The sequence below is a fragment of the Lycium ferocissimum genome, chromosome 10, assembly GCF_029784015.1.
Source record: "Lycium ferocissimum isolate CSIRO_LF1 chromosome 10, AGI_CSIRO_Lferr_CH_V1, whole genome shotgun sequence".
NCBI lineage: Eukaryota > Viridiplantae > Streptophyta > Magnoliopsida > Solanales > Solanaceae > Lycium > Lycium ferocissimum.
The window spans coordinates 55,662,964-55,673,892 of NC_081351.1; the positions used below are offsets into that span (position 1 = coordinate 55,662,964).

The following is a 10,929-nucleotide window of genomic DNA, read 5'->3' on the forward strand; positions in this document are numbered from 1 at the left end:
TGGGCAGAATCCTTCTAAAACAGACACTATGTGTTCATATGAACATTCCCCTTATCCTATACTCATGTCTATACTGAGAGATAAACCAACAAAGAAAACAAATACTTAACTTTAAACATCCAGCACACAGATAGAACTGCAACACATCCAGATACATTTTAAAGAATATTTCAAAACTATTGAAGCCTAAGAAAAACCTATACCACATTGAGGTAAGTTTACCTTGCTTAACTTGTATTGTAACTTGAATATGGACACACATAGAAACAACTATCATACTAATAGACCAACCCATGATCTCATTACTTCACTCTCAAATTGATTTGAAAATTGAAACTGTGCATAAAACTATTTCTGAATCAACATTTAGACTCAAGTAGGTCAACACAGAAATACACATCATGATTAACTTTGGAAAGAAGAGAAGAAATCAGGAAGCACAACAATGAGCTTGTCATTTTTTATACTAAAGATTCACAAGAGGAATTCTGAAATTAGATGTTCAAACCAAAAGCACACAAAGAGCCATGCGAATTTCATAAGACTTCATGAACTTGCAGCACTTCAAGTCAATTGAAAACACCCTTTTCTTTTCTTTAGGGACCATTAATCCGAAGTAGTCATGAGAGGTACTTTGAAAAACTATTCAAGCTACACACACTACATCCTTTCTAAATTTTGTTTAAAATCCTTCAACAAAAGACAAGGGAAGGCAAAATTCAAGGCTAAAAACACAGATTCCAGTTTTGAGGTTCTTTTTTTTTTTTTTTTTTTTTTAAGGTTATGTGTTTTCATCCAAACAAAGATTGTTTCACAGTGCTTCAATTAGCTTTAGGGGAAAAACTTCAAACTGAATTCATTCATTATGAACAGATTCAAAGTACTTTAACATGCTTCAAAACCAATCTTCTTTAACTGAATACTCCACTGGATGAGCTTATCAAAGGGCATAACTATACACTAAACTATCGCAATCAGATTCAACTTTCAATTTTTTTTTTAAACAAGGGCAATTAGAAGTGTCCATAATGCAGATCAAAATAGTTTCTTTCATGCATTTCAGATCAGTAAAAAGAAGTAGAAGTTACATGTTCCTTATTAGACAACCATGAACAAATTTGATTTGTGAAGTTAAGATAAGAAGAAAAGCACCTTAGCCCAAACTGTTATCCTTTTTCTCAAAATATGAACTATGCTAACATATGAACCTACATTCTCCAGGAAAAGGACTCAGGATGATTCTTATTTTCAACAAAAAGCATTGGGCATGTTTCCTAGTTTCATAACCAAGTGACAGAAATATGGGAGAACTAACAGTTACAGAATTCAGACAATTTCTACCACCTTAAGACTATCTTAAATATTCAGAGAAAGGGCAAAACATCAATCTTTTATAACAGTCCAGATTCCTACATGAACAAATCTACTTAAACCAGAGCCATCTAAACAGTTAAAGAATGCTAAAATATGTTGTGAACAATCTAAATTTTTTCCTCTATAACATAGCCAAAGTAAAACTGAACATCCTAAAATTAAATTAATTCATGCTAAATTCAGACAAAACAGAACTGAAATGGAAATACACAAATAAAACAGACTAAGGAAATGAAATACGGAAAGAATAAGAAAATTTACCTTTTTGCCGAGCAGCGACGGGGGCGACGATAGTCAACGAACAACCTTTCACCCAAACTAGCTTTCGACGAATGGAAACGACTTCCAAAAATTAAAGTACGAGCTCGAACTTCCTCAAAACTCAAGGCTTTTGCCTAGCTTCTAAGTGTTCGAACTCTTCAGGGTTGTCAAAAACCCCATTGTGGCTATGTTTTTTTTTTCCTGAAAAATCCCCTTTAAAAATGAAGAGAAGGGTTTCTTTTTATAGAACCCAAATGAAGTATGACCGTTTGAAAATTTAAGATTCAAATCCAAAACTTACAAGAGAAGGTAAGCAAAATCTGTTGCCAATTAAAAGGAAAAAAGTACATGTTACCGTTTGAAGAGAGCTAGAATCGTACGTTCACAGAGAGTCGTAGGGTTCTGCCCGTTGTTTTTTTTTTCAAAAAAATAAAAGTTAAGGGTCGTTTTTGTTCGTGGAAAAGAAAGGATTTTGAAAGAAGTCCCTTTTTAGGTCCGGACCCGACCGAGTTTCAATAGGGCAGTAATTTGCATATATGTCTAATATATACGTAAAGTATATCATCGTGTATATATGTGGTATATATACAATATTTTAAGAAACTCTTAAATACCACAAATGTAAAATAAAATAATTTTCATTTGTCTCAAATTATTTTAATTAAAACTAAGCTATATTCCCCAAAACATAATTAAACTCTATTTTAACACTTAATTTATCCAAAATAAACTGCGTATTACTTGATTAATTCAAATCCCTCGACTTTGACGGAGTAGAACACTAAATGATGACTAATTGTAAATGCTTAAAACTAATAACTCGTAATTAACTATAAATACTCTTGTATTTTCTTGAAAATATGCTAAGAATGTAAAATGACATGCGGTTGTTCTTTTGCTAGTGTTTTGCCAAATGTAATGGCAAAATGACACCGGGATGATTTTTGTAAAATTGATTTGACTCGTAAAAAATGCATATTCTACTCCGTTTGTGATCCATGGACTCTAAGCAATTGAGTAAAATTATCGGAGGTCAAAAATTAGGTGCTAACAGATGGGAGGGGTAGTTTTGACCCAAATTTGTAATGGAGGATATTTTAGCCCTTTCCCTAAAGTACAACAACAACAACAACAACCCAGTGAAATCCCACAACGTAGGGTCTGGGGAGGGTAGAGTGTACGCAGGCCTTACTCCTACAAAGGTAGGACGGCTGTTTCCAAAAGACCTTCGGCTCAATAAAAAGCATAAAAGGAGGTCAGATAAGGCTAAGAAATTCAAAGCGATATGGAAATGCAAATAACGAAAGTGACACAGATAAAACAGGATAATCAAAGTATAGAAAATAACAGATAATAGCAGAAATCAAAGCACAAGAAATTATACTGCGATAATGCAACTACTAATAAGGAAGGATAACGAGACTATCTACTAGCATTTCCTCGCCCCTAACTGGGGTCCTCCAAACCCTCCTATCTAAAGGTCATGTCCTCGTAAGTCAACTGCGCTATGTCCCGTCTAATCACCTCTCCCCAATACTTCTTCGGCCTACCCCTACCTTTTCTGAAACCATCCATGGCCAACCTCTCACACCTCTGCACTGGGGCATCTGTGTCTTTCCTCTTCACATGCCCAAACCATCTCATTCTCGCTTCCCGCATCTTATCTTCCACCGAGGTCACTCCCACCTTATTCCGAATAGCCTCATTCCTAATCCTGTCACTCCTGGTGTGCCCACACATCCATCTCAACATTCTCATCTCGGCAACTTTCATCTTTTGAACGTGAGAGATCTTAAATGGCCAACACTCGCCCCATACAACATAGTCTGTCTAACCACCACTTTGTAGAACTTGCCCTTAAGTTGTGGTGGCACCTTTTCGTCACATAACACTCTAGAAGTGAGTCTCCATTTCATCCACCCTGCCCCAATACGATGTGTGACATCATCGTCAATCTCCCCGCTGCCTTGCATAATAGACCCAAAATACTTGAAACTACTTTTCTTCTGGATGGCCTGGGTACCAAGCCTCACTTCCACGCTAGCCTCCTGAGGTGCTTCACTGAACTTGCACTCCAAGTACTCTGTCTTGGTCCTACTCAGCTTAAACCCTTTAGACTCCAGAGTATGTCTCCAACCCTCCCGGCCAGCGTTAACTCCACTACGAGTCTCGTCGATCGTGACTATGTCATCCGCGAAAAGCATACACCATGGCACCTCACCTTGAATTTGCTGCGTCAATCCATCCATCACTAAGGCAAATAAAAACGGACTAAGAGCTGATCCTTGATGCAACCCCATCGCAACCCTAAAGTAAAGGGGTATTTTTGACCTTTTTCCCGAGTTAAAATCCTATTTTATTTTTTGATGACAAAAGTATCTTACCAAATATTTGTATTTGACAACGCTCTAACATAACCATAAGCATGATCCTAATCAATCACATTAATTTTCCTACACATGGAGTTTAGACAAAATGTCGTATGTTTTCCACGTCTGCGAAGATTGGGGACATGTTTTTAAAGGGTACTAATAAGGTGTTGTTGGGCTTTAAAGGAATAGGCTTTAAAGATGAGTGTAGTATGAATTGGGAAATTGTGGAAAAATAAAATGGAGGGAAATGAAATTCAGGTAAATTTCATTTTGCAAAGGCACTTTGCAGCACTTTGTCCCTCATTGGTGGAGGAAAGCACTTGTTGTGTGCTTATATATAGAATCACCTCTTCTAGCTCTTAAAGAGTAGAGAAGAGGGACTCCCTCACGTCTTCGCTCGGCTTGGCTTCGGCTTCGGCTTCGGCTTCGAATTTGGATTTGGATTGGTCAAATGATCTGATTGATTGATAATCTTTTTGGACCAAAATTATTTTCTAAATACCACTATTTATTTTCCCAAATTCTGATCTTTTTCGCGATAATTTAAATTAAAAATAAATAAATTTGCAGAATTTAATTATTTACCCCAAACGGTAATAACCGAATGGACACAACAGATCAGTCATTTCCTTTGACGAACAAGCATGTCTTTCTTTACAGAAAAATTTCGTACAAACTCTGCGTTTTTACTCCCCTCTCTGCTCTTCTGCATTCTGCATATTCTTCAAACTAAAAACGTAAGAGTCTAGTGTAATTTGCTGCAGCCATTTGAGTTTGCTGAAGTTCTGCAATTTGCATCAAGGAAGATAACAAGGCAAAGAAAAACGACGGCTAGTGGGAGATCACCAATAAGGGAAGCACATATTGTTGAAACTGCTCCAACGAATCCGAAAAAGAGGAAAAAGGCGTCAAGACCAAGGAACTATCCCGACAAGAAGAGATTCAAGGGAAACTACCACAATTGTGGGAAAATCAGACACAAAGCTGCAGATTGTCGTGCTCCAAAGAAGGAAAAGAAAAAGGGTCAAGCTAATATAATTGAAATAAATCAGGAAGTTGATAACTTGTGTGCTATGTTGTCTGAGTATAACCTATTAGGAAATTCTAAAGAGTGGTAGATTGATTCTGGCGCCACTCATCATATTTGTGTTGTTAGAGAAGCATTCGCTTCATATGCTCCCGCCGGACCCGACAAGATCATTTTTATAGGAAATTCTGTAACGGCCAAGATTGAAGGTTATGGAAATATATTTCTAAAAATGACTTCTGGTAAGGTGGTGACTCGCAACAACGTCTGTCATGTTCTAGAAATAAGGAAAAATTTAGTCTCTACCAGACTTCTAGTAAAGAACTGTTTTAAGTATGTGTATGTTTCAGACAAAGTTGTAATAAGTAAGAACGAGATGTACATAGGAAAAGGTTACCTTATAGAGGGCCTTTTCAAACTGAATGTAATGTTCGTTGATAATAATAAAATTTCATCTTCGTCTTACTTACTTGAGTCAAATGATTTATGGCATTGCCGTTTAGGACATATCAATTATAAAACCTTGAGAAAAATGATTAATTTGGATATATTGCCTAAATTTGAATGCGATAGTTTAAAATGTCAACTCTGTGTGTTCCAAGTCAATTGAAAGGAATTCAAATCCTTTAGACTTAATTCACACAAATATATGTGACAAGAAGTCAACTCCATCTCGCGGTGGGAAGAAGTATTTCATTACTTTCATTGACGACAGCACTCGTTATTGTTATGTTTATTTACTCAATAGTAAAGATCAAGCAATTGAAGCATCCAGGCAATACAAAACTGAAGTTGAGACTCAACTTAACAAAAAGATTAAAATGCTAAGGAGTGATAGGGCAAAGGAATACGAATCTTCTTTTGAAGAAATTTGTTTGGAATATGACATTATTCATCAAACAATCGCTTCTTTACTCTCCACAATCCAACGGGATTGTAGAAAGAAAAAATAGAACATTAAAGGAGATGATGAATGCCATGCTGTTAAGTTCTAGTTTACCCAAGAACTTGTGGGGGGAAGCTATTCTTACGGCTAATAGAATACTTAATCGAGTTTCCCATAGCAAAACACAATCCATTCCATATGAGAAATGGAAAGGAAGAAATCTTAGCTTAAAATACTTTAGAGTATGGGGGGTGTCTAGCTAAGGTACAAGTTCTTAAACCCAAAAGGGTGAAAATAGGACCGAAAACCATAGATTGTGTTTTCATAGGATATGCCACCAATAGCAAAGTATATCGGTTTCTGGTTCACAAATCAAAAAATTCTGACATTCATGTTAATACGGTAATGGAATCAGATAATGCTAAGTCATCTAGCAAAAGATCTAAACGATCTTGGGAAGAGACGAAGGAAAATACTCCTAATGAGGAGAACCCAAGACGTAGCAAACGTCAAAGGACATCTACCTCCTTTGGTCCAGATTTTTTTAACATTCTTAGTGGAAAAAGAGCCTCAAACTTTTAAGGAAGTTAAGATGTCTTCTTTAGAAGACAATATCAAAGAAGCAATCAATAGTGAAATTGAATTCATTTTAAGCAACCATACTTGGGAGTTGAAGGATCTTCCTCTAGGGAACAAACCTTTAGGTTCCAAATGGATTTTCAAAAGAAAAATGAAAGATGATGACACTATTGACAAATATAAGGCAAGACTTGTTATCAAAAGTTTTAGACAATGAGAAGGCCTTGATTATTTTGATACATACTCGCTGGTGACGAGGATTACATCTATTCGGGTGTTAATAGCATTGGCTGCCGTGTATGCCTTTAAGTTCATCAAATGAATGTTAAAACTTCCTTCTTAAATGGAGATTTGGAGGAAGAAATATTCATGGAACAACCTGAAGGGTTTTTGGTTCCTAGAAAAGAAAAAAAGGTGTGCAGACTTGTTAAGTCACTTTATGGACTTAAACAAGCACCGAAACAATGGCATGCGAAATTTGATCACAATGTTGTCAAATGGATTTAAGATTAACGATTTTGATAAATGTGTCTACATTAAGAACACTCCAAATCATGTGGTCATTCTTTGCTTGTATTTTGATGACATGCTAATAATGAGCAAAGACATTGCCGGCATAAATGCTACTAAGCGTATGCTTGCTAGCAAGTTTGATATGAAAGACTTAGGAGTTGTCGATTTAATTCTAGGAATTAAAATTCACAGGAATCCTCAAGGCCTAGCATTGTCTCAATCTCATTACATCAAAATGGTACTTTAAAACTTCAAACATTTGGACTTTAAGGTAGCACGAACTCCAATTGACTTAAACCATATTTTTGTTAGAAATAAAGGTCAAAGTAAGTCTCAAGCGGAGTATGCTCGAGTGTTGGGAGGTTTGATGTACATCATGAATTGTACACGACCAGATATAGCTTGTGCGATAAGTAAATTAAGCTGATACATAAGTAATCCAAACCAAATTCATTGGATAGCAATGAAATGAGTTTTGGGGTATTTACAATATACACAAGACTTGGCTTTGCACTACAATTCGTATCCCATTGTAATAGAGGGATATTATGATGCAAATTGGATCACTGGATCAGCTGAAACTAAGTCCACAAGTGGATACGTTTCTACCATTAGTGGACGAGCAGTGTCTTTGAAGTCATCCAAACAAACGTGTATTGCCCGCTCTATAATAGAGTCTGAGTTCATAGCTTTAGACAAATCCAGTGAAAAAGCTGAATGGCTCCGGAATTTCTTGAAAGATATTCCATTTTGGTCCAAACCTTTGGCACCTATATGCATACATTGCGATAGTCAAGCAGCAATAGGAAGGGCTAGGATCGTTATGTATAATGACAAATTTCGTCACATATGACGAAGACATAATACCGTTAGACAACTACTCTCTAGTAAAATTATCACAATTGACTAGGTAAGTATAATGTGTCATATGGATAATGTGTTGTATCCACTTACAAAGTACCTAGCTAGAGAGGGGGTTGAGAAATCATCAAAGGGAATGGGACTATGGCCGAGGACAAGTCAACATGGCCGTAACTTTATTCAAGACTGGGGATCCCAAGATCTAGGTTCAAGGAGATCAAACAAAGCTATGATTGATCGTTCAACATTGTCAAACAAATTTTTTGGTCCATTCTCATGATGAAGACAATGTTCAGCATCATGATAAAGCATTAAGGCTTTTTAATGGTTTCTAAGTTTTATACAGGATATATCAAATAATGTTTATAAAGGATTACACGTTCAGGAATCACCTATGTAAGTGTGAAGTGTAAGCCACTTCAAGGAGAATTCTTTAAGGCCAATTCTCTATGAACTTACGAGACCAGGCATGGTTCATGGCTGAAATGAACACAACAATAAGAACCAAAGACGGTTAAAGGTTTAATTGTGTGACATGTGGTTGTCTAGGTATACACCAAAGTTCGACAGTTCAAAGATATCAAATCGACCGATTGATCAAGTATATCTGACATGTGCTCACTATGGAAAGTTCAAAGGGAAACCTACTTATCCAGATGCGATTAATCCTTACTTGGAAATCACATAAGTTTTCCCATGCATCATATAGCCATTTCCCATTCATGTGGGGGATTGTTGGGATTTAAAAACATAGGCTTTAAAGATGAGTGTAGTGTGAATTGGGAAATGGTGGAAAAATAAAATGGAGGGAAATGAAATTCAAATAAATTTCATTTTGCAAAGGCACTTTGTGACACTTTCAGAGCACTTTTTCCCTCATTTGTGGGGGAAGACACTTCTTGTATGCTTATATATAGAATCACCTCTTCTAGATCTTAAAGAGTTGAGAAGAGGGACTCCCCTCGCGCCGTCGTCGTTGCTCGGCTCGACTTCGGATTTGAATTTGGTCAAATGATTTGATTGATTGATAATCTTTTTGGGCCAAATTGATTTTCTAAATGCCATTATTTATTTTCTCAAATTATGATATTTTTTGCGATAACCGAATGGACACTACCGAACAGACATTGCCTTTGATGAATAGGCATGACTTCTCAAACCCGTGGTTATAAATTACGAGTCTCTACCTCAGTTTTGTTCACTGAAATATTTTGAACAAACTCTGCGTTTTTACTCCCCTCTTTGATCTTCGGCATTCTGCATATCTTTCAAACAAAAAATGTAAGTGTCTAGTATGATTTGTTGCCGCCATTTGAGTTTGCTGAAATTCTGCAATTTGCATTGCCGCTATTGCAGAATAGTTTTTCATTATATCTTAGGAGAAATTAATCCATTAATCTTGGAAACTATAAGGGGATTAGATTTCTTAAGGACACACAAGAAACTTGTGGGCTCGAAAATTTTCTATTTCATCTAATTTATGTCGTTAACTTTTTTCTGGTTTTACAAAATAGAAATTGATTTTAAGAAATTACTGGAAAGTTACTGATAGTAGTAAATTACTATTTTTAGTAAAGTTTTGGTAAATTACTAAATTTGAACACTTAAGATATAACAGGTGTTTACAATGTTTAGGAACTAACCACATAAAACAAATTTGTTTGCTAGAATGCGGCATATCTTCCTCCTACAATATTTGTACATTCAAAATATAGTTCTCAATGTAAAATAGAAGGGTTATTTTACATAATCTAGATAACTAAATGTTAGGTGGTGACAGCTTTTGTTCCCACTAAATACAATGCAAGGGGCTATTTTAAGACTGGTTTGATCAAATAGCCAACTCCTGACATGGTAGTAATTTGTGCTACTCCCTTCGTTGTCTTTACTAGTCCTGTTGTCACGACCCAATTTAGAATCGCACAGGCACCTACTTTTCCCGCCTCGGTAGGCGAACCCTCAATCAAATAACACCTCAAAAGTAAGGGACAATTCATTTAATCCAATATATACAAATAACAGCTGAAAGTCAAATAATTTTATTAACCCGAGATTTCAAAAGTGATTACAACAGTCAAATAATTACAAGACTTATTCCGATTCCCACGACCTGATCTAGACAAATACAAGAGCGACTAATGTAATTTGGAATGAAATAAACTCGCACCAACTCCATCCCGAATGAAGTGGGAGGAGACCTTCAAGATAGGCATCGTATCTTCCAATATGTCGCAACAATCACTCGAAACACTCTACACAAAAAGGGATGTAGCAGGGTAGTATCAAGACAATCAACACATACCGAGTAAGCATCACGGTGCCGACAATGGTTAGAAAACACATATCGTAAAAAGAATTCACAACAAGGTGATAAGCAACTAGATCAATACCATACATATATTTACCACTCGTCATCACGTCAAGACTTTTAAATCATTTAACTATCCTCTAAAAACCACCAATCAATTCCACAACAGTCTCACACTAGTAATATATCTATATAGCAATCGTTCTTAGAATGGAAGTCAACTCTTCATTATGCCATTCCTTACCCTACATCCTTTTAGTAAGCCAAACATATAACTGATGCAATGAACGATCTGCAAGATAAATTAACGAGTATAAGGCAACCATAATTGGAAACTAGTACACATCATTGCCTAAGTAGAGCATCTAAACCCAATTGTGCCAAGTCTCAATATATCTAATCTGAAACCAACATCACAAGTAAAACACTAAGTCATCTCAATATAAGCCAAATCCAATGATGTATGAATGCAAATGCAATACCATGTAATGACGTGTACACATGTACCCCGGACGAATACTTCCAATGCCTCGGTAGCACAACCCAAGATGACTCGAAGTCTAAGTGCCACTCGCGTCCCGATCTTTGCCCACGGGGTTCTTCACCGCATACCGGGGGGACCCGCGGAGTCCATGCACTCACTCAATCCACGATTCCGGACTAACATTGAATATCTGACTAAGCATGGCTCTATTTAAAACCCAGCCCACCATCACAACACATGGCCAATACGTATCAACAAGATATC

At 36.5% G+C, this 10,929-nt stretch overlaps 1 pseudogene; it reads right to left on the minus strand.

Annotated features, from left to right (window-relative positions):
• Window positions 1–3,105: 3,105 nt before the first annotated feature.
• Window positions 3,106–3,943, minus strand: LOC132035033 (uncharacterized; annotated as a pseudogene).
• Window positions 3,944–10,929: the final 6,986 nt, after the last annotated feature.